This window comes from Ranitomeya variabilis, chromosome 1 (genome assembly GCF_051348905.1).
Source record: "Ranitomeya variabilis isolate aRanVar5 chromosome 1, aRanVar5.hap1, whole genome shotgun sequence".
NCBI classification, from domain to species: domain Eukaryota; kingdom Metazoa; phylum Chordata; class Amphibia; order Anura; family Dendrobatidae; genus Ranitomeya; species Ranitomeya variabilis.
The window spans coordinates 554,961,054-554,987,664 of NC_135232.1; positions in this window are offsets into that span (position 1 = coordinate 554,961,054).

Consider the following 26,611-nt stretch of genomic DNA (forward strand, 5'->3'; position numbering starts at 1 on the left):
GCTGTATTATATACTACGTAGCTGTGTTATATACTACATGGCTGTGCTATATGCTACGTTGGATGTGCTATGGACTACATGGGCTGTGCTATATACTACCTGGCTGTGCTATATACTACATGGGATGTGCTATATACTACATGGCTGTGCTATATGCTATGTGGCTGTGCTATATACTACATGGCTGTGCTATATATTACATGGCTGTGCTATATGCTACGTGGCTGTGCTATATACTATGTGGCTGTGCTATATACTACTTGGCTGTGCTATATACTATGTGGCTGTGTTATATACTATGTGGGCTGTGCTATATGCTACGTGGGCTGTGCTATATGCTATGGGGGCTGTGCTATATACTACATGGCTGTGCTATATGCTACGTGGGCTGTTATATACTACGTGGCTGTGCTATATACTATGTGGGCTGTGTTACATACTACATGGCTATGCTATATACTAAATGGCTGTGCTATATACTACGTGGCTGTGCTATATACTACGTGTGCTGTGTTATATACTACGTGGGTTGTGTTATATACTACGTGGCTGTGCTATATACTACATGGCTGTGCTATATACTATGTGGCTGTGCTATATACTATGTGGCTGTGCTATATGCTGCGTAGGCTGTGTTATATACTACATGGCTGTGCTATATACTATGTCGGCTTTGTTATATACTATGTGGCTGACTATCGCAGCTGACATCCGGGCTACATCCGGGTCCTCCAGGGAGGTGGCTTACCAGCGCCTGCTCAGAGCAAGCGCTGGTAAGCCTGCAGCCCTGCATGTCAGATCGCTGATCTGACACAGTGCTGTGCAAAGTGTCAGATCAGTGATCTGTCACTATAACATGATGCCCCCCTGGGGCAATGTTATAAAGTAAAAAAAAAATATTCACATGTGTAAAAAAAAATAATTTCTAAATAAAGGACAAAAATATTGTTCCCATAAATACATTTCGTTATCTAAATGATAATAAAAAAAGCAATAAAAGTACACATATTTATGATCGCTGCCTCCATAACGACCACACCTATAAAACTGTCCTGCTAGTTAACCCCTTCAGTGAACGTGGTAAAAAAAACCCCCAAAAAACGAGGCAAAAAACAATGCTTTATTATCATACCGCCGAACAAAAAGTGGAATAACACGCGATCAAAAAGACAGATATAAATAACCATGGTACCGCTGAAAGCATCATCTTGTCCCGCAAAAAACGAGCTGCCATACAGCATCATCAGTGAAAAAATAAAAAAGTTATAGTCCTCAGAATAAAGTGATGCAAAAATAAATATTTTTTCTATAAAATAGTTTTTATCGTATAAAAGCGCCAAAACATAAAAAAAGATATAAATGAGGTGTCGCTGTAATCATACTGACCCGAAGAATAAAACTGCTTTATCAAGTTTACCAAACGTGTAACGGTATAAACGCCCCCCCCAAAAGAAATTAAAGAATACCTAGTTTATGGTAATTCTGCCTCACAAAAATCGTAATGAAAAGTGATCAAAAAATGTCACGTGCCCAAAAATGTTACCAATAATAACGGCAACTTGTCCCGCAAAAAACAAGACCTCACATGACTCTGTGGACCAAAATATGTAAAAATTATAGCTCTCAAAATGTGGAGATGCAAAAACTATTTTTTGCAATAAAAAGTGTCTTTTAGTCTGTGACGGCTGCTAATCATAAAAATCCGCTAAAAACCCCCGCTATAAATAGTAAATCAAACCCCCCTTCATCACCCCCTTAGTTAGGGAAAAATAATAAAATTAAAAAAATGTATATATTTTCATTTTCCATTAGGGTTAGGGCTAGGGTTGGGGCTAGGGTTAGGGGTAGGGTTAGGGCTAGGGTTAGGATTAGGGCTAGGGTTAGGGCTAGAGTTAGGGCTAGGGATAGGGCTATGGTTAGGGTTAGGGCTAGGTTTAGGGCTAGGGTTAGGGCTAGGGTAAGGGGTAGGGTTAAGGCTATGGTTAGGGCTAGGGTTAGGGCTAGGGTTGGGGCTAGGGTTAGGGTTGGGGCTAGGGTTAGGGTTGGGGCTAGGGTTTCAGTTAGAATTGGGGGTTTCCACCATTTAGGCACATCAGGGCCTCTCCAAACGTGACATGGCATCCCATCTCAATTCCAGCCAATTCTGCATTGAAAAAGTAAAACAGTGCTCCTTCCCTTCCGAGCTCACCCGTGCGCCCAAACAGGGGTTTACCCCCAACATTTGGGGTATCACCATACTCAGGACAAATTGGACAACAACTTTTGGGGTCCAATTTCTCTTGCTACCCTTGGAAAAATAAAAATTTGGGGGGCTATAAAAACATTTTTGTGGGAAAAAAATGATTTTTTATTTTCACGACTCTGCTGTTATGGGCTGGTGGTTTAGGAGCAACATGGGACGTGCTCTGGAGGAGGTGGTACCTGTACTGACCGCAGTTCCTGAGCTTAACACAACACTAGAAGTAGCCGTGGGATGTTCCTGTCACTCCCTAGACACCTCGTCACAGCCGGAGGACAAACTACCCCTAAAGATAGAAACAGGAAAGCTATCTTGCCTCAGAGAAAATCCCCAAAGGATAGGACAGCCCCCCACAAATATTGACTGTGAGTGGAGAGGGAAATGACATACGCAGAATGAATCCAGGATGTAGCAAAGGAGGCCAGTCTAGCTAGATAAAAAGAACAGGACAGAATACTGTGCGATCAGTATTAAAAACTAGAAAAATCAACCACAGAGTTTACAAAAATCTCCACACCTGACTAAAGGTGTGGAGGGTAAATCTGCTTCCCAGAGCTTCCAGCTTAACTGAATAAATCCATACTGACAAGCTGGACTAGAAAAAACATAGAAAGTGCAGAAAGATTAAGTCCACCAAAAGTGGACTGCAAAAGAACAAAGCAAGGACTTATCTTTGCTGAACTGGTCAGAATATCAGGGAAATCCAAGCAGAGATGTGAATCCAACCAGGAACCATTGACAACTGGCACAGGCTGAAGGACAGAACCAGGCTAAATAGCCGAGCCAGAAAGACAATCAGTGGAAACAGCTGCTGACTACTAAATCCAAGGAGCAGCAGTACCACTTAAAACCACCGGAGGGAGCCCAAGAGCAGAACTCACAAAAGTGCCACTTACAACCACCGGAGGGAGCCCAAGAGCGGAATTCACAACAGTACACCCCCCTTGAGGAGGGGTCACCGAACCCTCACCAGAGCCCCCAGGCCGATCAGGACGAGCCAAGTGAAAAGCACGAACCTAATCGGCGGCATGGACATCGGAGACGACAACCAAAGAATTATCCTCCTGGCCATAACCCTTCCACTTGACAAGATACTGAAGCCTCCACCTCGAAAAACGAGAATCCAAAATTTTCTCCACCACATATTCCAACTCCCCATCAACCAACACCGGGGCAGGAGGATCAACAGAGGGAACAACGGGCACCACATATCTCCGCAACAAAGATCTATGGAAAACATTATGGATGGCAAAAGAGGCTGGAAGGGCCAAACGAAAAGATACCGGATTGATAATCTCAGAAATCTTATAAGGACCAATAAACCGAGGCTTGAACTTAAGGCCCCGTCTCACATAGCGAGATCGCTAGCGAGATCGCTGCTGAGTCACAAGTTTTGTGACGTAACAGCGACCTCAGTAGCGATCTCGCTATGTGTGACACGTACCAGCGACCCGGCCCCTGCTGTGAGATCGCTGGTCGTGTCGGAATGGCCTGGGCCGTTTTTTGATCGTTGAGGTCCCGCTGACATCACTGAATCGGTGTGTGTGACACCGATCCAGCGATGTCTTCACTGGTAACCAGGGTAAACATCGGGTTACTAAGCGCAGGGCCGCGCTTAGTAACCCGATGTTTACCCTAGTTACCAGCGTAAATGTAAAAAAAAAAAAACAGTACATACTCACCATCTGATGTCCGTCAGGTCCCTTGCCGTCTGCTTCCCACACTGACTGAGCGCCGCAAAGTGAAAGTGAAAGTACAGCACAGCGGTGACGTCACCGCTGCGCTCTGCTCTCACTGTACGGCGGCACTCAGTCAGAGCAGGAAGCAGACGGCAAGGGACCTGACGGACATCAGATGGTGAGTATGTACTGGTTTTTTTTTTTACATTTACGCTGGTAACCAGGGTAAACATCGGGTTACTAAGCGCGGCCCTGCGCTTAGTAACCTGATGTTTACCCTGGTTACCCGGGTGCTGCAGGGGGACTTCGGCATCGTTGAAGACAGTTTCAACGATGCCGAAGTCGTTCCCCTGATCGTTGGTCGCTGGAGAGATCTGTCTGTGTGACAGCTCCCCAGCGACCACACAGCGACTTACCAACGATCACGGCCAGGTCGTATCGCTGGTCGTGATCGTTGGTAAATCGCTATGTGAGACGGGGCCTTTAGGGGAAGAAACCTTCATAGGAACATGATGAGAAGATAACCAGACTAAATCCCCCACCCGAAGCCGGGGACCAACATACCGACGGCGGTTAGCAAAACGTTGAGCCTTTTCCTGAGACAACGTCAAATTGTCTACCACATGAGTCCAAATCTGCTGTAACCTGTCCATTACAGAATCCACACCAGGACAATCAGATGGCTCAACCTGCCCCGAAGAAAAACGAGGATGAAAACCAAAATTACAAAAGAAAGGCGAAACCAAAGTAGCCGAACTAGCCCGATTATTAAGGGCAAACTCGGCCAACGGCAAGAAAGCCACCCAATCATCCTGGTCGGCAGACACAAAGCATCTCAAATAGGTTTCCAAGGTCTGATTAGTTCGCTCAGTTTGGCCATTTGTCTGAGGATGAAATGCCGAAGAAAAAGACAAATCAATGCCCATCCTAGCACAAAAGGCCCGCCAAAACCTAGAAACAAACTGGGAACCTCTGTCAGACACAATATACTCCGGAATGCCATGCAAACGAACCACATGCTGAAAAAACAATGGAACCAAATCAGAGGAGGAAGGCAATTTAGGCAAAGGTACCAAATGGACCATTTTAGAGAACCGGTCACAAACCACCCAGATAACAGACATCTTCTGGGAAACAGGAAGATCCGAAATAAAATCCATGGAAATATGCGTCCAGGGCCTCTCAGGGACCGGCAAAGGCAAAAGCAACCCACTAGTGTGGGAACAGCAAGGCTTGGCCCGGGCACAAGTCCCACAGGACTGCACAAAGGAACGCACATCCCGCGACAAGGAAGGCCACCAAAAGGACCTAGCAACCAAATCTCTGGTACCAAAAATCCCAGGATGACCAGCCAACACCAAACAATGAACCTCAGAAATTACCTTACTTGTCCATCTATCAGGAACAAACAGCTTCCCCACAGGACAGCGGTCAGGTTTATCAGCCTGAAATTCCTGAAGCACCCGCCGTAAATCAGGGGAGATGGCAGAAAGAATCACCCCTTCCTTAAGAATGCCAACCGGCTTAAGGACTCCAGGAAAATCAGGCAAAAAACTCCTAGAGAGGGCATCAGCCTTAACATTCTTAGATCCCGGAAGACACGAGACCACAAAATCAAAACGGGAGAAAAACAGGGACCATCGAGCCTGTCTAGGGTTCAGCCGCTTGGCCGACTCGAGGTAAATCAGATTCTTATGATTGGTCAAGACCACAACGCGGTGCTTGCCTCCCTCAAGCCAATGTCGCCACTCCTCAAATGCCCACTTCATGGCCAACAACTCCCGATTGCCGACATCATAATTGTGCTCCGCAGGCGAAAACCTTCTGGAAAAAAAGGCACACGGTTTCATCAAAGAACCATCAGAACTTCTCTGAGACAAAACGGCCCCTGCCCCAATCTCAGAAGCGTCAACCTCAACCTGAAAAGGAAGAGAAACATCCGGCTGACGCAACACAGGGGCAGAAGTAAATCGGCGTTTAAGCTCCTGAAAGGCCTCAACAGCCGCAGAGGACCAATTCGTCACATCAGCGCCTTTCTTCGTCAAATCGGTCAGGGGCTTAACCACACTGGAAAAGTTGGCAATGAAACGGCGATAAAAATTACCAAAGCCCAAAAATTTCTGAAGACTCTTCACAGATGTGGGTTGAATCCAGTCATGAATGGCTTGGACCTTAACAGGATCCATTTCTATAGACGAGGGAGAAAAAATAAAGCCCAAAAAAGAGACCTTCTGAACTCCAAATAGGCACTTAGACCCCTTCACAAATAAAGCATTATCACGAAGGATCTGGAGTACCATCCTGACCTGCTTCACATGAGACTCCCAATCATCGGAAAAAATCAAAATATCATCCAAATACACAATCATGAATTTATCAAGATAATTGCGGAAAATACCCTGCATGAAGGACTGAAATACAGAAGGAGCATTAGGGAGCCCGAAAGGCATCACAAGGTATTCAAAATGGCCTTCGGGCATATTAAATGCAGTTTTCCATTCGTCACCCTGTTTAATGCGAACAAGATTATATGCCCCTCGAAGGTCAATCTTAGTAAACCAACTAGCCCCCTTAATCCGAGCAAACAAATCAGAAAGCAAAGGTAAAGGGTATTGGAATTTGACCATCCGTGATCTTATTAAGAAGGCGATAATCAATACAGGGTCTCAAGGAGCCATCCTTCTTGGCAACAAAAAAGAATCCCGCTCCCAATGGTGACGAAGACGGCCGAATATGCCCCTTCTCTAAAGACTCCTTAACATAACTCCGCATGGCGGCATGCTCTGGCACAGACAGATTGAAAAGTCGGCCCTTAGGGAACTTACAGCCAGGAATCAAATTAATAGCAAAATCACAGTCCCTATGCGGAGGAAGGGAACTGGACTTGGGCTCATCAAACACATTCTGGAAATCTGACAAAAACTCAGGAACTTCTGAAGAAGGGGAAGAGGAAATTGACATCAAAGGAACGTCACTATGTACCCCTTGACAACCCCAACTAGTCACAGACATAGATTTCCAATCCAGCACCGGATTATGTCCCTGTAACCATGGAAAACCCAGTACAACAACATCATGCAAATTATGCAACACCAGAAAACGGCAATGTTCCTGATGTGCTGGAGCCATGCACATGGTCAGCTGAGTCCAATACTGAGGTTTATCCTTGGCCAACGGCATAGCATCAATGCCTCTCAAAGGAATAGGGCTCTGCAAAGGCTGCAAGGAAAAACCACAGCGCCTGGCGAATTCCAAGTCCATCAAGTTCAGGGCAGCGCCTGAATCCACAAATGCCATGACAGAAAAGGACGATAATGAGCAAATCAAGGTCACAGATAAGAGAAATTTAGGCTGTACAGTACTGAAGGTAACAGACCTAGCGACCCTCTTAGTATGCTTAGGGCAATCAGAAATAACATGAGCAGAATCACCACAGTAAAAACACAGCCTATTCTGGCGTCTGAATCCCTGCCGTTCTGCTCTAGTCAAAATCCTATCACATTGCATAGGCTCAGGACTCTGCTCAGAGGATACTGCCATATGGTGCACAACTTTGCGCTCGTGCAGGCGCCGATCAATCTGAATGGCTAGAGACATAGATTCGCTCAAACCAGCAGGCGTTGGGAACCCCACCATAACATCTTCAAGGGCTTCAGAAAGACCCTTTCTGAAAATTGCTGCCAGAGCCTCCTCATTCCATTTAGTGAGCACAGACCATTTTCTAAATTTCTGGCAGTATACTTCTGCCGCTTCCTGACCCTGACACAGGGCCAACAAGGTCTTTTCTGCATGATCCACAGAATTAGGTTCGTCATACAATAATCCGAGCGCTTGAAAAAATGCGTCTACATTAAGCAATGCCGGATCCCCTGATTCAAGGGAGAATACCCAGTCCTGAGGGTCATCACCCAGCAGAGAGATGACAATTTTAACCTGCTGAATGGAATCACCAGAGGAACGGGGTTTCAAGGCAAAAAACAATTTGCAGTTATTTTTAAAGTTCAAAAACTTGGATCTGTCCCCAAAAAACAAATCAGAGGTTGGAATTCTAGGCTCTAAAGCCGGAGTCTGGACAACATAATCTTGGATACTCTGTACTCTTGCAGCAAGTTGATCCACACGAGAAAACAAACCCTGGACATCCATGCCAGCGCCAATATCCTGAACCACCCACAGATAAAGAGGAAAAAAAGACAAAACAGACTGCAGAAAAAAAAATGGCTCAGAACTTCCTTTTCCTTCTTTTGAGATGCATTTAATTCATTTTTGGCCAGTTGTACTGTTATGGGCTGGTGGTTTAGGAGCAACATGGGACGTGCTCTGGAGGAGGTGGTACCTGTACTGACCGCAGTTCCTGAGCTTAACACAACACTAGAAGTAGCCGTGGGATGTTCCTGTCACTCCCTAGACACCTCGTCACAGCCGGAGGACTAACTACCCCTAAAGATAGAAACAGGAAAGCTATCTTGCCTCAGAGAAAATCCCCAAAGGATAGGACAGCCCCCCACAAATATTGACTGTGAGTGGAGAGGGAAATGACATACGCAGAATGAAACCAGGATGTAGCAAAGGAGGCCAGTCTAGCTAGATAAAAAGAACAGGACAGAATACTGTGCGGTCAGTATTAAAAACTAGAAAAATCCACCACAGAATTTACAAAAATCTCCACACCTGACTAAAGGTGTGGAGGGTAAATCTGCTTCCCAGAGCTTCCAGCTTAACTGAATAAATCCATACTGACAAGCTGGACTAGAAAAAACATAGAAAGTGCAGAAAGATTAAGTCCACCAAAAGTGGACTGCAAAAGAACAAAGCAAGGACTTATCTTTGCTGAACTGGTCAGAATATCAGGGAAATCCAAGCAGAGATGTGAATCCAACCAGGAACCATTGACAACTGGCACAGGCTGAAGGACAGAACCAGGCTAAATAGCCGAGCCAGAAAGACAATCAGTGGAAACAGCTGCTGACTACTAAATCCAAGGAGCAGCAGTACCACTTAAAACCACCGGAGGGAGCCCAAGAGCAGAACTCACAAAAGTGCCACTTACAACCACCGGAGGGAGCCCAAGAGCGGAATTCACAACACTCTGCGTTATAAACTGTAGTAAAGCACTTGGGGATTCAAAGTTCTCACCACACATCTAGATAAGTTCCTTGAGAGGTCTTGTTTCTAATATGAGGTCACTTACGGGGGGTTTCTACTGTTTAGGTACATTAGGGGCTCTGCAAACGCAATGTGATGCCTGCAGACCAATCCATCTAAGTCTGCATTCCAAATGGCGCTCCTTCTCTTCCGAGCTCTGTCATGCGCCCAAACGGTGGTCCCCCACATATGGGGTATCAGCGTACTCAGGACAAATTGGACAACAACTTTTGGGGTCCAATTTCTCCTGTTACCCTTGGGAAAATACAAAACTGGGGGTTAAAAAATAATTTTTGTGGAAAAAAATAATTTTTATTTTCACGGCTCTGCGTTATAAACTGTAGTGAAACACTTGGGGGTTCAAAGCTCTCACAACACATCTAGATAAGTTCCTTATGGGGTCTACTTTCCAAAATTGTGTCACTTTTAGGGGGTTTCAATGTTTAGGCACATCAGTGGCTCTCCAAACGCAACATGGCGTCCCATCTCAATTCCTGTCAATTTTGCATGGAAAAGTCAAACGGCTCTCCTTCCCTTCTGAGCTCTGCCATGCGCTCAGTGGTTTACCCCCACATATGGGGTATCAGCGTACTCAGGACAAATTGCACAACAACTTTTGGGGACCAATTTCTTCTCTTACCCTTGGGGAAAAAAATTTGCGGGAGAAAAAAAATTTTTGTGAAAAAATATGATTTTTTATTTTTACGGCTCTGCATTATAAACTTCTCTGAAGCACTTGGTGGGTCAAAGTGCTCACCACACATCTAGATAAGTTCCTTAGGGGGTCTACTTTCCAAAATGGTGTCACTTGTGGGGTATCGGCGTACTCAGGAGAAATTGTACAACAACTTTTCTTCTGTTACCCTTGGTAAAATAAATCAAAATGGAGCTGAAGTAAATTTTGTGTGAAAAAAAGTTAAATGTTAATTTTTATCTAAACATTCCAAAAATTCCTGTGAAACACCTGAAGGGTTAATAAACTTCTTGAATGTGGTTTTGAGCACCTTGAGGGGTGCAGTTTTTAGAATGGTGTCACACTTGGTTATTTTCTATCATATAGACCCCTCAAAATGACTTCAAATGAGATGTGGTCCCTAAAAAAAATGGTGTTGTAAAAATGAGAAATTGCTGGTCAACTTTTAACCCTTATAACTCCCTAACAAAAAAAAATGTTGGTTCTAAAATTGTGCTGATGTAAAGTAGACATGTGGGAAATGTTACTTATTAAGTATTTTGTGTGACATATCTCTGTTATTTAAGGGCATAAAAATTCAAAGTTGGAAAAATTCAAAGTCTTATCGAAGAAATTTTACCACTATCATGTAGTACAATATGTCACGAGAAAACAATGTCAGAATCATTAGGATCCTTTGAAGCCTTCCAGAGGTATAATCTCATAAAGTGACAGTGGTCACAGTTGTGAAAATTGGCCCGGTCATTAACGTGCAAACCACCCTTGGGGCCTAAGGGGTTAAAAAGTTTTCCATTAAAAAATAGCTATAACTCATGTAAGAAGTGAAATCTGGCATTGTACTATACCTATATTTCTCTGCTGTATCTGTGCATCATGAATCGTGGTATGTGTTAAAGGGGTGGCCCACTGAGACTCTTTCGCCCGGGGCCCTCAAAAACCTGGAGCTGGACCTGAGCGTGGCCAAAGACAAGGTCTGCATGTTTACACCTTGCAGCCTGCCAAAATCTTACATTGGGGGTTTAGAATGGGTTCCCCGCAACATTACAGTTGGTGCATAAGGACACCTGGTATTACAATGTTTGCACTTTAATATGTAAAAATGTTTGCACCATTCTCCTGTTTGCACTTATATAAATTATGTTTGCAACGTTTACAGAAAAGAGCCTCCCATTAAGGGAAGAAAAAGTTTATCTAACCTGGTGAAATGCATTCCAAAAATGTCTGCATTCATCTAACCTGTTATTGTTTATGTTTCTTTACTCAGTCCGGGAGTACTGGAGTTAACGTGGGTAGTGTAACACCCCAGGAAGCTGGCTGTTACAGTTGTGTCGCTTTCCTTTCAGTGAGGGTGATGCCATGCCTGGAAGCGAGGAGGATCCCTTTAACAGGTGGTACATACATGCAACATGTTCTGATTCCAGGCCAGAAGGGGGAGCTCTGAACCCAGTTTCAGGGAAGCTTCTGCAGCTCCAGGCCAGAGAGGAGAAGCGAACAGTGTTGTATCTGTAGAACATGCCAGAGGGGAGAAGCACAGGAGAACTAAGGAGCTGGAAGGGAGCTGCGACTGAGCTCCTTCCATGCTGAAGCATAAGAACCGAGCACCGGGAGCCCGAGGCTGTGTGGTACTGTATGTCCCATAGCAGAAACCGGAGGGCAGAAGATTCTAGGTCGTCTGTCTGCACCCACACCCAAAGGCACAGCAACACAAAGAGCCCAGAGTCAGAATTAGAGACACCTGTAAAAAGGCTCACGTTGCCTGCCATGCGGGTACTGTCTTAGGACAGGGGAAGAGAGGACCTTGTGTGGAGCCATAGGCAGCAAGGGACTTGCCTTACAGCACAAGAAGGAAGGCTTTTAACCTCACCTGAAAGGGGTATCCATAATCGCTTCCAGGCCGACTGGACCTTACCATCAGCTGTTACCGATACCCTGGACTGTGGCTGCTACATATCAATAAAAACATGTAAAGAGACTGCATCCTTGTGTCCTCTAGTTCTTTCTGGCACCATACCATCTTTCCCTGTGACTCCGGGAGCCCTGGGGACTCAGCTTCACCTGTGGGAAGCCCTGACATCACCCCAGTGGACCCCTTTTAGCAGCATTGGTCATCCCTGACCGAATACCACAGGTGGCGTCACGAACACTCTTTATTCAAATAACCCCTCTAAAGTCCTTCCCTTTAATTTGGATGCCCAGGGCCACCGTGACCACCCCTTTAATGATGACCAGACCCGGCCCGAGTACCCCTAGGCCCTAGCGGGGTCCTCCACTGATTGGTACTACCACACACCAAGGACTACAGATACCTCAAACAAAATTGACAACTGGTACTGTCACATATAAAGTGTCTAGCCACCTTAAACAGAACTGCCAACTAGGGTTGATCGACTTTCATTTTTTAAAGATCGAGTCGGGTTTTGTGAAACCCGACTTTGTCCAGAGTCGAGTTGAGTGCAGTCGGCCGATTATCGCTTAAAGTCGGGGATCGACCGAAACACGAAACCCAATGCAAGTCAATGGGGAAGCATAGTCGGCAGTGAGTGGAGGCCAGGAAAACACCTACAGTGCCCATTTTAATGCCAAAAACATCCATTCTTGTTTCTGAAGCTTGTCAATCTTAATTAACTTTATAATAATAGTTGTTCAATGGAACTTGGGTCATTTGGCAAAAGTTGTGGGGGGTAGGGCTGGTTCAAGGTTTTAGTGGGCCCAGGAATCGTGGACTACGTCACGGCGGTGGAGCAGGGAGAGGTAAGTATTTAAACGTTGCAAGTGCTGTGATCCTGAGCAAGCAGGGGGGCACACTTGTTCGCATTGGCACTGGCACAGGGCCCCTCAAAGTACAGCGGTGTGTTTGCACGGCGGGGGCGCCTCCCACCAGCAGCGACACTTTTGCGTACTCTGAGGGGCCCTGTGCCAGTGACGTCGCCAACGAGTATGCCTCCCCCACCTGATGAAGGAACCTGCACTTTCATCTGCACCTTCCTCTTTGTCCCTGTGTAAGGTGGTATAACATGCGGGAAGGGGAACCTTACTTTCAGCAGGGTCAGATTCTGGCTGTGTAGAGTGCAAGGGGAATGTAGTGGTCTAGGTCAATGTACCAGCAGACTCATCTAGCAGTGGCTGGGCAATGGGCAGGATGAGGAGGAAACAGATATAGGGCCAAAGAATAAAGTAGGCTAAATGCAGTTCAAAATTGGTAACAGGACTAAACAGGCGGCATTGCTTTGTTCAGTGGAGTAGCAAACCCAGGAGCAGCAGACACTGTTTTAAGGGCCCAAACACACTAATAGGCCAAATGCAGTTTAATATCTGATACTTTAGGCCAAAAGCCTAAGACTGAAGCTCAGCTTTATTCAGTTGAGGGCAAACACCAGGGAGGGGCAGACACCGTTAGTAGGCCCTAACCACCAATTTTTAAAAACACAGCACTTAATGAGAGCCAGAAGGTTGAAGCTCAGCTTTATTCAGTTAAGGACAAACACCAGGGAGGGGCAGACACCGTTAGTAGGCCGTAAGCAAAGTTGAATGCCAAATGCAGTTTAATATCTGATACTATAGGCCGAAAGCCAGAAGGTGGAAGCTCAGCTTTATTCAGTTGAGGGCAAACACCAGGCAGGGGCAGACACCGTTAGTAGGCCGTAACCAAAGTTGAAGGCCAAATGCAGTTTAATATCTGATACTATAGGCTGAAAGCCAGAAGGTGGAAGCTCAGCTTTATTCAGTTGAGGGCAAACACCAGGGAGGGGCAGACACCGTTAGTAGGCCCTAACCACCAATTTTTAAAAACACAGCACTTAATGAGAGCCAGAAGGTTGAAGCTCAGCTTTATTCAGTTGAGGACAAACAACAGGCAGGGGCAGACACCGTTAGTAGGCCGTAACCAAAGTTGAAGGCCAAATGCAGTTTAATATCTGATACTATAGGCCGAAAGCCAGAAGGTGGAAGCTCAGCTTTATTCAGTTGAGGGCAAACACCAGGGAGGGGCAGACACCGTTAGTAGGCCCTAACCACCAATTTTTAAAAACACAGCACTTAATGAGAGCCAGAAGGTTGAAGCTCAGCTTTATTCAGTTGAGGACAAACACCAGGGAGGGGCAGACACCGTTAGTAGGCCGTAACCAAAGTTGAAGGCCAAATGCAGTTTAATATCTGATACTATAGGCCGAAAGCCAGAAGGTGGAAGCTCAGCTTTATTCAGTTGAGGGCAAACACCAGGCAGGGGCAGACACTGTTAGTAGGCCGTAACCAAAGTTGAAGGCCAAATGCAGTTTAATATCTGATACTATAGGCCAAAAGCCAAAAGGTGGAAGCTCAGCTTTATTCAGTTGAGGGCAAACACCAGGGAGGGGCAGACACCGTTAGTAGGCCCTAACCACCAATTTTTAAAAACACAGCACTTAATGAGAGCCAGAAGGTTGAAGCTCAGCTTTATTCAGTTGAGGACAAACACCAGGGAGGGGCAGACACCGTTAGTAGGCCGTAACCAAAGTTGAATGCCAAATGCAGTTTAATATCTGATACTATAGGCCGAAAGCCAGAAGGTGGAAGCTCAGCTTTATTCAGTTGAGGGCAAACACCAGGCAGGGGCAGACACCGTTAGTAGGCCGTAACCAAAGTTGAAGGCCAAATGCAGTTTAATATCTGATACTATAGGCCGAAAGCCAGAAGGTGGAAGCTCAGCTTTATTCAGTTGAGGGCAAACACCAGGGAGGGGCAGACACCGTTAGTAGGCCCAAACCACCAATTTTTAAAAACACAGCACTTAATGAGAGCCAGAAGGTTGAAGCTCAGCTTTATTCAGTTGAGGACAAACACCACACAGGGGCAGACACAGTTAGTAGGCCGTAACCAAATTTGAAGGCCAAATGCAGTTTAATATCTGATACTATAGGCCGAAAGCCAGAAGGTGGAAGCTCAGCTTTATTCAGTTGAGGGCAAACACCAGGGAGGGGCAGACACCGTTAGTAGGCCCTAACCACCAATTTTTAAAAACACAGCACTTAATGAGAGCCAGAAGGTTGAAGCTCAGCTTTATTCAGTTGAGGACACACACCAGGCAGGGGCAGACACCGTTAGTAGGCCGTAACCAAAGTTGAAGGCCAAATGCAGTTTAATATCTGATACTATAGGCCGAAAGCCAGAAGGTGGAAGCTCCGATTTAGACAGTGGAGGACAATTTGAATTAGGGACTGCAGACAGACTTAGTAGGCTGTCCCCTGTGGACCATGCATCCACCACATTAACCCATTGCGCCGTAATGGACACGTAATCTTCCGTGGCCATGCCTACAGGTCCATGCGTCTGTTGTCAGGTGCACCTTTGTACTCACAGATTGCCAGAGTGCATGGACAATGCGGTCTTTTACATGCTGGTGGAGGGTTGGGATGGCTTTTCTCGCAAAAGAAGTGTCGACTGGTTAGCTTGTAGCGTGGTACAGCGTAGTCCATCATGGCCTTATTAATAGTAAATAAAATATATAACTAGGCTCTATGAACTTTTAAATAGGTTCCAGGGATACACGGGCAGCATTGGTGTGGTCAGTGGAGGAGTATTGCAAGTAGGGGCCTCAGACAGGCTAACAAAGGCCTAAAATAACAAACAATAGGCAGGCATGGCAGTTTTAAATCGGTTACATGGAAACACAGGCAGGCAGCATTGTGGTCAGTGGAGGAGTATTGCAAGTAGGGGCCGCAGACAGTCTGTCAAAGGCCTAAAATAACAAACAATAGGCAGGCATGGCAGTTTTAAATCGGTTACATGGATACACAGGCAGGCACTCCAGGCAGCATTGTGGTCAGTGGAGGAGTATTGCAAGTAGGGGCCGCAGACAGGTTATCAAAGGCCTAAAATAACAAACAATAGGCAGGCATGGCAGTTTTAAATCGGTTACATGGATACACAGGCAGGCAGCATTGTGGTCAGTGGAGGAGTATTGCAGGTAGGGGCCGCAGACAGGCTATCAAAGGCCTAAAATAACAAACAATAGGCAGGCATGGCAGTTTTAAATCGGTTACATGGATACACAGGCAGGCAGCATTGTGGTCAGTGGAGGAGTATTGCAAGTAGGGGCCGCAGACAGGCTATCAAAGACCTAAAATAACAAACAATAGGCAGGCATGGCAGTTTTAAATCGGTTACATGGATACAGAGGCAGGCACTCCAGGCAGCATTGTGGTCAGTGGAGGAGTATTGCAAGTAGGGGCCGCAGACAGGCTATCAAAGGCCTAAAATAACAAACAATAGGCAGGCATGGCAGTTTTACATCGGTTACATGGATACACAGGCAGGCAGCATTGTGGTCAGTAGAAGAGTATTGCAAGTAGGGGCCGCAGACAGCCTAATAAAGGCCTAAAATAACAAACAATAGGCAGGCATGGCAGATTAAAATCGGTTACATGGATACACAGGCAGGCACTCCAGGCAGCATTGTGGTCAGTGGAGGAGTATTGCAAGTAGGGGCCGCAGACAGGCTATCAAAGGCCTAAAATAACAAACAATAGGCAGGCATGGCAGTTTTAAATCGGTTACATGGATACACAGGCAGGCAGCATTGTGGTCAGTGGAGGAGTATTGCAAGTAGGGGCCGCAGACAGGCTATTAAAGGCCTAAAATAACAAACAATAGGCAGGCATGGCAGTTTTAAATCGGTTACATGGATACACAGGCAGGCACTCCAGGCAGCATTGTGGTCAGTGGAGGAGCATTGCAAGTAGGGGCCGCAGACAGGCTATCAAAGGCCTAAAATAACAAACAATAGGCAGGCATGGCAGTTTAAAATCGGTTACATGGATACACAGGCAGGCACTCCAGGCAGCATTGTGGTCAGTGGAGGAGTATTGCAAGTAGGGGCCACAGACAGGCTATCAAAGGCCTAAAATAACAAACAATAGGCAGGCATGGCAGTTTTAAATCGGTTACATGAATACACAGGCAGGCACTCCAGGCAGCATTGTGGTCAGTGGAGGAGTATTGCAGGTAGGGGCCGCAGATAGGCTATCAAAGGCCTAAAATAACAAACAATAGGCAGGCATGGCAGTTTTAAATCGGTTACATGGATACACAGGCAGGCAGCATTGTGGTCAGTGGAGGAGTATTGCAAGTAGGGGCCGCAGACAGGCTATCAAAGGCCTAAAATAACAAACAATAGGCAGGCATGGCAGTTTTAAATCGGTTACATGGATACAGAGGCAGGCACTCCAGGCAGCATTGTGGTCAGTGGAGGAGTATTGCAAGTAGGGGCCGCAGACAGGCTATCAAAGGCCTAAAATAACAAACAATAGGCAGTCATGGCAGTTTTACATCGGTTACATGGATACACAGGCAGGCAGCATTGTGGTCAGTAGAAGAGTATTGCAAGTAGGGGCCGCAGACAGGCTATCAAAGGCCTAAAATAACAAACAATAGGCAGGCATGGCAGTTTTAAATCGGTTACATGGATACACAGGCAGGCAGCATTGTGGTCAGTGGAGGAGTATTGCAAATAGGGGCCGCAGACAGGCTATTAAAGGCCTAAAATAACAAACAATAGGCAGGCATGGCAGTTTTAAATCGGTTACATGGATACACAGGCAGGCACTCCAGGCAGCTTTGTGGTCAGTGGAGCAGTATTGCAAGTAGGGGCCGCAGACAGGCTATCAAAGGCCTAAAATAACAAACAATAGGCAGGCATGGCAGTTTAAAAACGGTTACATGGATACACAGGCAGGCACTCCAGGCAGCATTGTGGTCAGTGGAGGAGTATTGCAAGTAGGGGCCGCAGACAGGCTATCAAAGGCCTAAAATAACAAACAATAGGCAGGCATGGCAGTTTTAAATCGGTTACATGGATACACAGGCAGGCAGCATTGTGGTCAGTGGAGGAGTATTGCAGGTAGGGGCCGCAGACAGGCTATCAAAGGCCTAAAATAACAAACAATAGGCAGGCATGGCAGTTTTAAATCGGTTACATGGATACACAGGCAGGCAGCATTGTGGTCAGTGGAGGAGTATTGTAAGTAGGGGCCGCAGACAGGCTATCAAAGGCCTAAAATAACAAACAATAGGCAGGCATGGCAGTTTTAAATCGGTTACATGGATACACAGGCAGGCACTCCAGGCAGCATTGTGGTCAGTGGAGGAGTATTGCAAGTAGGGGCCGCAGACAGGCTATCAAAGGCCTAAAATAACAAACAATAGGCAGGTTTGGCAGTTTTAAATCGGTTACATGGATACACAGGCAGGCAGCATTGTGGTCAGTGGAGGAGTATTGCAGGTAGGGGCCGCAGACAGGCTATCAAAGGCCTAAAATAACAAACAATAGGCAGGCATGGCAGTTTTAAATCGGTTACATGGATACACAGGCAGGCAGCATTGTGGTCAGTGGAGGAGTATTGTAAGTAGGGGCCGCAGACAGGCTATCAAAGGCCTAAAATAACAAACAATAGGCAGGCATGGCAGTTTTAAATCGGTTACATGGATACACAGGCAGGCACTCCAGGCAGCATTGTGGTCAGTGGAGGAGTATTGCAAGTAGGGGCCGCAGACAGGCTATCAAAGGCCTAAAATAACAAACAATAGGCAGGCATGGCAGTTTAAAAACGGTTACATGGATACACAGGCAGGCACTCCAGGCAGCATTGTGGTCAGTGGAGGAGTATTGCAAGTAGGGGCCGCAGACAGGCTATCAAAGGCCTAAAATAACAAACAATAGGCAGGCATGGCAGTTTTAAATCGGTTACATGGATACACAGGCAGGCAGCATTGTGGTCAGTGGAGGAGTATTGCAGGTAGGGGCCGCAGACAGGCTATCAAAGGCCTAAAATAACAAACAATAGGCAGGCATGGCAGTTTTAAATCGGTTACATGGATACACAGGCAGGCAGCATTGTGGTCAGTGGAGGAGTATTGTAAGTAGGGGCCGCAGACAGGCTATCAAAGGCCTAAAATAACAAACAATAGGCAGGCATGGCAGTTTTAAATCGGTTACATGGATACACAGGCAGGCACTCCAGGCAGCATTGTGGTCAGTGGAGGAGTATTGCAAGTAGGGGCCGCAGACAGGCTATCAAAGGCCTAAAATAACAAACAATAGGCAGGCATGGCAGTTTTACAGCGGTTACATGGATACACAAGCAAGCAGCATTGTGGTCAGTGGAGGAGTATTGCAAGAAGTGTCTGACACAGTTAGTACTCCCAAAAAATAAATAGATGTTAATGTCTCGCAAAACAACTATAAATAAAAAAAAGGGTGGCATGCTTAGGTACAGGGGTGGGCTCATCTGCAGAGTTTATGACAAAGTAATTTGGCAGTAAATTAGTATTTACTGGTGTCAATATAGGACACTGACCCAGACTACTGTAACTATCATCATAGATGTCAACAAATTGGTATTGATTGTCAGTGCCAGGCATTGAATGATGTCAGCGCATAGACTAAACATTGGTGGAGCTGTGCGAGATAATTTGGCACGTGGTAGAGCACAGTTTGAGCTGGGGGGGGGACTCTCTTGTGGCCGGCGGTACCGCCCCAGGGCCCCTCATGTTACAACGGTGTGTCTGACGTTGGGTGCGCACCACCACCGCCAGAGACACTACATTGTACTATGAGGGACCCAGTGGCAGTGCCGTCGACCAAAAGCGAGCACACCCACCTCTTCTGACAAACAGCACTGTAACTAACGGGTGCTTAAGGCAAGTGTCGAGACTGAGACAACGGCCCCGTGGGGGGAGTTTTCCCATTGGGGGATGTGTAAACATGTCGTATGCTGGTCAAACAGCTGCTGCAAATTAAGAGATTTTAACACTCCAGTCCACAAGCAAGACCTTTTTATAGGAAAGCTAGGTGTCAGCCGGGAAAGGTGGGGCAAAATAATTTGAAATCCAGGAGTGGTTCATTTTAATGAAGGTGAGATCATCCACATTTTGGGTAGCCAGACGAGTCCTTTTTTCGGTTAATATTGAACCAGCAGCACTGAATACTCTTTCTGATAGCACACTAGCTGCTGGGCAAGCAAGCTCCTGCAACGCATATTCTGCCAATTCAGGCCAGGTGTCTAATTTGGATACCCAGTAATCAAATGGGAATGACGGTTGAGGGAGAACATCAATAAGGGCTGAAAAATAGTTAGTAACCATACTGGACAAATGTTGTCTCCTGTCACTTTGAATAGATGCTGCAGTACCTGTCCTGTCTGCGGTCATTGCGAAATCACTCCACAACCTGGTCAGAAAACCCCTCTGTCCAACGCCACTTCTGATCTGTGCACCTCTAACACCTCTGCCCTGTAGCCCCTTGCAGCTCGTGTGAGAACCATCACCGGCGCTGTGTGCTGGGAATGCCTGAATCAAACGGTCTACAAGAGTAGCTTGTTTGGTTGCTAATATTTGTTCGAGGTTCTCATGTGGCATAATATTTTGCACTTTGCCTTTATAGCGAGGGTCAAGGATGCAGGCCAACCAGTAATCGTCATCGCTCATCATTTTAATAATGCGTGGGTCCCTTTTGAGGATACGTAAGGCATAATCCGCCATGTGGGCCAAAGTTCCAGTTGTCAAATCTGCGGTTGTGCTGGTTTGAGGGGCAGTTACAGGCAAATCTACGTCACTTGTCTCCCTTAAAAAAACAGAACCCGGCCTTGCAACGCCACTAATTTCGGTTGGCCCAGGAGAAGCTTCCTCATTAAAAAAGTACTCATCCCCATCATCCTCCTCGTCCTCCTCCTCCTCTTCGCCCGCTACCGCATCCTCTACACGGCCCTGACCAGACAATGGCTGACTGTCATCAAGGCTTTCCTCTTCCTCGGCTGCAGACGCTTGCTCCTTTATGTGCGTCAAACTTTGCATCAGCAGACGCATTAGGGGGATGCTCATGCTTATTATGGCGTTGTCTGTACTAACCAGCCATGTGCATTCCTCAAAACACTGAAGGACTTGACACAGGTCTTGTAGCTTCGACCACTGCACACCTGACAACTCCATGTCTGCCATCCAACTGCCTGCCCGTGTATCCTCCCACAAATACATAACAGCACGCCTCTGTTCGCACACTCTCTGAAGCATGTGCAGTGTGGAGTTCCACCTTGTTGCAACGTCGATGATTAGGCAATGCTGAGGAAGGTTCAAAGAACGCTGATAGTTCTGCATACGGCTGGAGTGTACGGGCGAACGGCGGATATGCGAGCAAAGTCTGCGCACTTTGAGGAGCAGGTCGGGTAACCCCGGATAACTTTTCAGGAAGCACTGCACCACCAGGTTTAAGGTGTGAGCCAGGCAAGGAATGTGTTTCAGTTGGGAAAGGGCTATGGCAGCCATGAAATTCCTTCCGTTATCACTCACTACCTTGCCTGCCTCAAGATGTACAGTGCCCAGCCATGACTGAGTTTCTTTCTGCAAGAACTCGGACAGAACTTCCGCGGTGTGTCTGTTGTCGCCCAAACACTTCATTGCCAATACAGCCTGCTGACGCTTGCCACTAGCTGTCCCATAATGGCACACCTGGTGTGCAACAGTGGCAGCTGCGGATGGAGTGAATGTGCGACTGCGGTCTGTGGACGAGCTCTCGCTTCTGCATGAGGAGGAGGAAGAGGAGGAGGGGGGGCGAACGCCTACAGCCAACTCTTTCCTTGACCGTGGGCTAGGCAGAACTGTCCCAATATTGCTGTCCCCTGTGGAGCCTGCATCCACCACATTCACCCAGTGTGCCGTGATGGACACGTAACGTCCCTGGCCATGCCTACTGGTCCATGCATCTGTTGTCAGGTGCACCTTTGTAGTCACAGACTGCCTGAGTGCATGGACGATGCGGTCTTTAACATGCTGTTGGAGGGCTGGGATGGCTTTTCTAGAAAAGAAGTGCCGACTGGGTAGCTCGTAGCGTGGTACAGCGTAGTCCATCAGCGCTTTGAAAGCTTCGCTTTCAACTAACCGGTAGGGCATCATCTCTAATGAGATTAGTCTAGCAATGTGGGCGTTCAAACCCTGTGTACGCGGATGCGAGGATGAGTACTTCCTTTTCCTAACAAGAGTCTCATGTAGGGTGAGCTGGACTGGAGAGCTGGAGATCGTGGAACTAGCGGTGGTGCCGGTGGACATGGGTGAGTGAGAGAGGGTTGGAGATGGTATTCTTGCCAGTGCCCTACATGCAGTGTTTCCTACTACTAACCTGGTGATTCCCTGACTGCTTTGGCCTGGCGACGAAAGCTGCACAGATACTGCAGGTGGTGTGGGAAATGGTCGGCTTACAGTGAGGGAAGGGATGTAGCGTTGCTGACTAGCTTCATTGGCCGAGGGTGCTGCAACCTTTAGGGACGTTTGGTAGTTAGTCCAGGCTTGCAAATGCATGGTGGATAAATGTCTATGCATGCAACTTGTATTTAGACTTTTAAGATTCTGACCTCTGCTTAAGGTAGTTGAATATTTTTGACAGATGACTTTGCGCTGATCATTTGGATGTTGTTTAAAAAAATGCCAGACTGCACTCTTTCTACTATCGGATACCTTTTCAGGCATTGCAGACTGAGCTTCTTTAACCGGATGGCCACGCTGTCCTCCAACTGGTTTTGGTTTTGCCACGCGTTTTTGGCCAGATACGGGCCCGGTAGATGGAACCTGTTGTGATGTTGATGCCTGCTGCGGCTCCTCCTCCTCCGCTTCAGAACTACTGCCGCCTGCACCCTGTTCCCCCAATGGCTGCCAATCGGGGTCCACAACTGGGTCATCTATGACCTCCTCTTCTATGTTGTGTGCAACTTCGTCTGTGTCACCGTGTAAGCCGGTGGTATTGCGTTCGTGACGGGGCACCATAGTCTCCGCTGGTTTTGATTCTGCCTCAGTACACTGCGAGGGCAATGTTCTGGTCTGAGTCAAAGGAACAGCATAGTAATCTGGCTGTGGCTGTGCATCTGTGCACTCCATGTCCGATTCAACTTCTATTGGGCATAGCCTGTTAACTGTTTCACTGTGTAACCCAGGAACAGTATGTGTAAAGAGCTCCATGGAGTAACCTGTTGTGTCGACTGACGCATCCTTCACTGTTGTTTTTAGTGAAGGACACAAGGAAGCGACTTGTTCCTGACCGGGAGCATCCACTGACGATGCACTGCTCTGACATTTGGCACTTTCCGAGGAGGAGGCAAAAGAGTTAGAGGCAGAGTCAGCAATGAAAGCCAATACTTGTTCCTCCTGCTCCGGCTTCAAAAGTGGTTTTCCTACTCCCAGAAAAGAGAGCGTTCGAGGCCTTGTGTAGCCAGACAACGAACCTGGCTCAACAACTCGAGACTTAGGTGCTGTACTGCTTTTACCCCAACCACCTGATGCTCCACCACCACTACCATCATTACCAGCTGACAATGACCGCCCACGGCCACGACCTCTTCCACTAGACTTCCTCATTGTTTGCAAAACGTAACCAAAGTAACGCTATTTGTTACTGTAAAACAACTTATCAGGCGAACTCAAACTTCTGTAGGATTTATATATACCTTTATAGGTGCCTGACACTGAAAGGAAAATCAGGCCCAATGTTACACACTAGGTTTTCTGTGCCCCAATAATTTGAGACAGATGGCACACACAGGACCAGCACTCAAGCAGAAATGCCAATCTTAATCTCCCACTATTTTTTTTTTTTTTCTGGGAGAATTTACCCCTAAAAAAAAAAAAAATGGCCAAGTATTACACAGTGTTTTCGGTGCCACACAATGAGAGACAGATGCCACACACAGCAATGGCACGGAGGCAGACTTGCCAATATTTATCTCCCACTAATTTTTTTTTTGGAAAAGGGAGAATGTACCCAAAAAAAAAAAAAAAAATGGCCAAGTATTACACAGTGTTTTCGGTGCCACACAATGAGAGGCAGATGCCACACACAGCAATGGCACGGAGGCAGACTTGCCAATATTTATCTCCCACTAATTTTTTTTTGGAAAAAGGGAGAATGTACCCAAAAAAAAAAAAAAAATGGCCAAGTATTACACAGTGTTTTCGGTGCCACACAATGAGAGACAGATGCCACACACAGCAATGGCACGGAGGCAGACTTGCCAATATTTATCTCCCACTAATTTTTTTTTTTGGAAAAGGGAGAATGTACCCCCCCCCCCAAAAAAAAATGGCCAAGTATTACACAGTGTTTTCGGTGCCACACAATGAGAGACAGATGCCACACACAGCAATGGCACGGAGGCAGACTTGCCAATATTTATCTCCCACTAATTTTTTTTTTTGGAAAAGGGAGAATGTACCCCCCCCCCAAAAAAAATGGCCAAGTATTACACAGTGTTTTCGGTGCCACACAATGACAGACAGATGCCACACACAGCAATGGCACGGAGGCAGACTTGCCAATATTTATCTCCCACTAATTTTTTTTTGGGAAAAAGGAGAATTTAGCAAAAAAAAAAAAATGGCCAAGTATTACACAGTGTTTTCGGTGGCACACAATGAGAGACAGATACCACACACAGCAATGGCACGGAGGCAGACTTGCCAATATTTATCTCCCACTAATTTTTTTTTTGGGAAAAGGGAGAATGTACCCCCCCAAAAAAAAATGGCCAAGTATTACACAGTGTTTTCGGTGCCACACAATGAGAGACAGATGCCACACACAGCAATGGCACGGAGGCAGACTTGCCAATATTTATCTCCCACTAATTTTTTTTTTGGAAAAGGGAGAATGTACCCAACAAAAATAAAAAAAATGGCCAAGTATTACACAGTGTTTTCGGTGCCACACAATGAGAGACAGATACCACACACAGCAATGGCACGGAGGCAGACTTGCCAATATTTGTCTCCCACTAATTTTTTTTTTGGTAAAGGGAGAATTTAGCAAAAAAAAAAAAGGGCCAAGTATTACACAGTGTTTTCGGTGGCACACAATGAGAGACAGATACCACACACAGCAATGGCACGGAGGCAGACTTGCCAATATTTATCTCCCACTAATTTTTTTTTGGGGAAAAGGGAGAATGTACCCAAAAAAAAAAAAAAAATGGCCAAGTATTACACAGTGTTTTCGGTGCCACACAATGAGAGACAGATGCCACACACAGCAATGGCACGGAGGCAGACTTGCCAATATTTATCTCCCACTAATTTTTTTTTTTTTGGAAAAGAGAGAATGTACCCCAAAAAAAAAAAAAAAGGCCAAGTATTAGGTCGGGGTCACACATGCGTGTTTTACGGACGTAAGAGCGCAGAAACTACGTCCGTAAAACTCGCATTACATACGGCACAATTATTCTCAATGGGGCTGCTCCTATCAGCCGTATATTACGGATCCGTAATATACGGCTTTCTACGGCCGTACAAAATCGCAGCATGCTGAGTTTGTCAGCGTATTGCGTAAAAAAATCGCCAATGAAAGTCTATGGGGGCGAGAAAAATACTGATTCCACACTGACCAGCAGTGTGACTTGCGAAAAATATGCAGCGGTGTTAGTGAAAAGTCGGTAATTCAATTGCCGGCTTTTCATTTCTCCTGCACAAACCCGACATGATATGAGACATGGTTTACATACAGTAAACCATCTCATATCCCCATTTTTTTTTGCATATTCCACACTACTGTTAGTAGTGTGTATGTGCAAAATGTCAGCGCTGTAGCTGCTAAAATAAAGGGTTAAATGGCGGAAAAAATTGGCGTGGGCTCCCGCGCAATTTTCTCCGCCAGAATGGTAAAGCCAGTGACTGAGGGCAGATATTAATAGCCTAGAGAGGGTCCATGGTTATTGGCCCCCCTGGCTACAAACATCTGCCCCCAGCCACCCCAGAAAAGGCACATCTGGAAGATGCGCCTATTCTGGCACTTGGCCACTCTCTTCCCACTCCCGTGTAGCGGTGGGATATGGGGTAATGAAGGGTTAATGCCACCTTGCTATTGTAAGGTGACATTAAGCCAGATTAATAATGGAGGGGCGTCAATTATGACACCTATCCATTATTAATCCAATTGTATGAAAGGGTTAAAAAACACACACACATGATTTAAAAGTATTTTAATGAAATAAACACAGCGGTTGTTTTAATAATTTATTGCTCTCTCAATCCATCAGCAACACCCTCGCTTGGCAAAATAATAAACGCACAAGATACATACCTTCTGATGTCCTATCACGTCCAAAGAGGTAATCCATCTGAAGGGGTTAACTAATATTACAGGCACGAGCTGCGATAAACCACTCGCTCGTGCCTGTAATCCCCGGGTGCTGAAAGGAAAGCAGACTGATCTATACTTACAATGAGTTGCGGTGATGCGCCCCTGCTGGATGTTCTCATGAACTGCAGCCTGGGAACTTTTTCCCACGCTCCAGGTCATATGAGGACATCCACCAGGGGGCGCATCACCGCGACTGAAGGAAATGTAGGTCAATGACCTACATTTCATTCATTCGCCGGGGATTACAGGCACGGAGCACAGCTGCATTTGCAGGACTCCTGCCTGTAAAATATTTTAACCCCTTCAGATGGATTACCTCGTTGGATGTGACGGTTCAGCTGAGGGTATGTATCTTGTGCGTTTATTATTTTGCCAAGCGATGGTGTCGCTGATGGATTGAGAGAGCAATAAATTATTAAAGCAACCGCTGTGTTTATTTCATTAAAATACTTTTAAATCATGTGTGTGTGTGTGTTTTAACCCTTTCATACAATTGGATTAATAATGGATAGGTGTCATAATTGACGCCTCTCCATTATTAATCTGGCTTAATGTCACCTTACAATAGCAAGGTGGCATTAACCCTTCATTACCCCATATCCCACCGCTACAGGGAGTGGGAAGAGAGTGGCCAAGTGCCAGAATAGGCGCATCTTCCAGATGTGCCTTTTCTGGGGTGGCTGGGGGAAGATGTTTGTAGCCACAGGGGG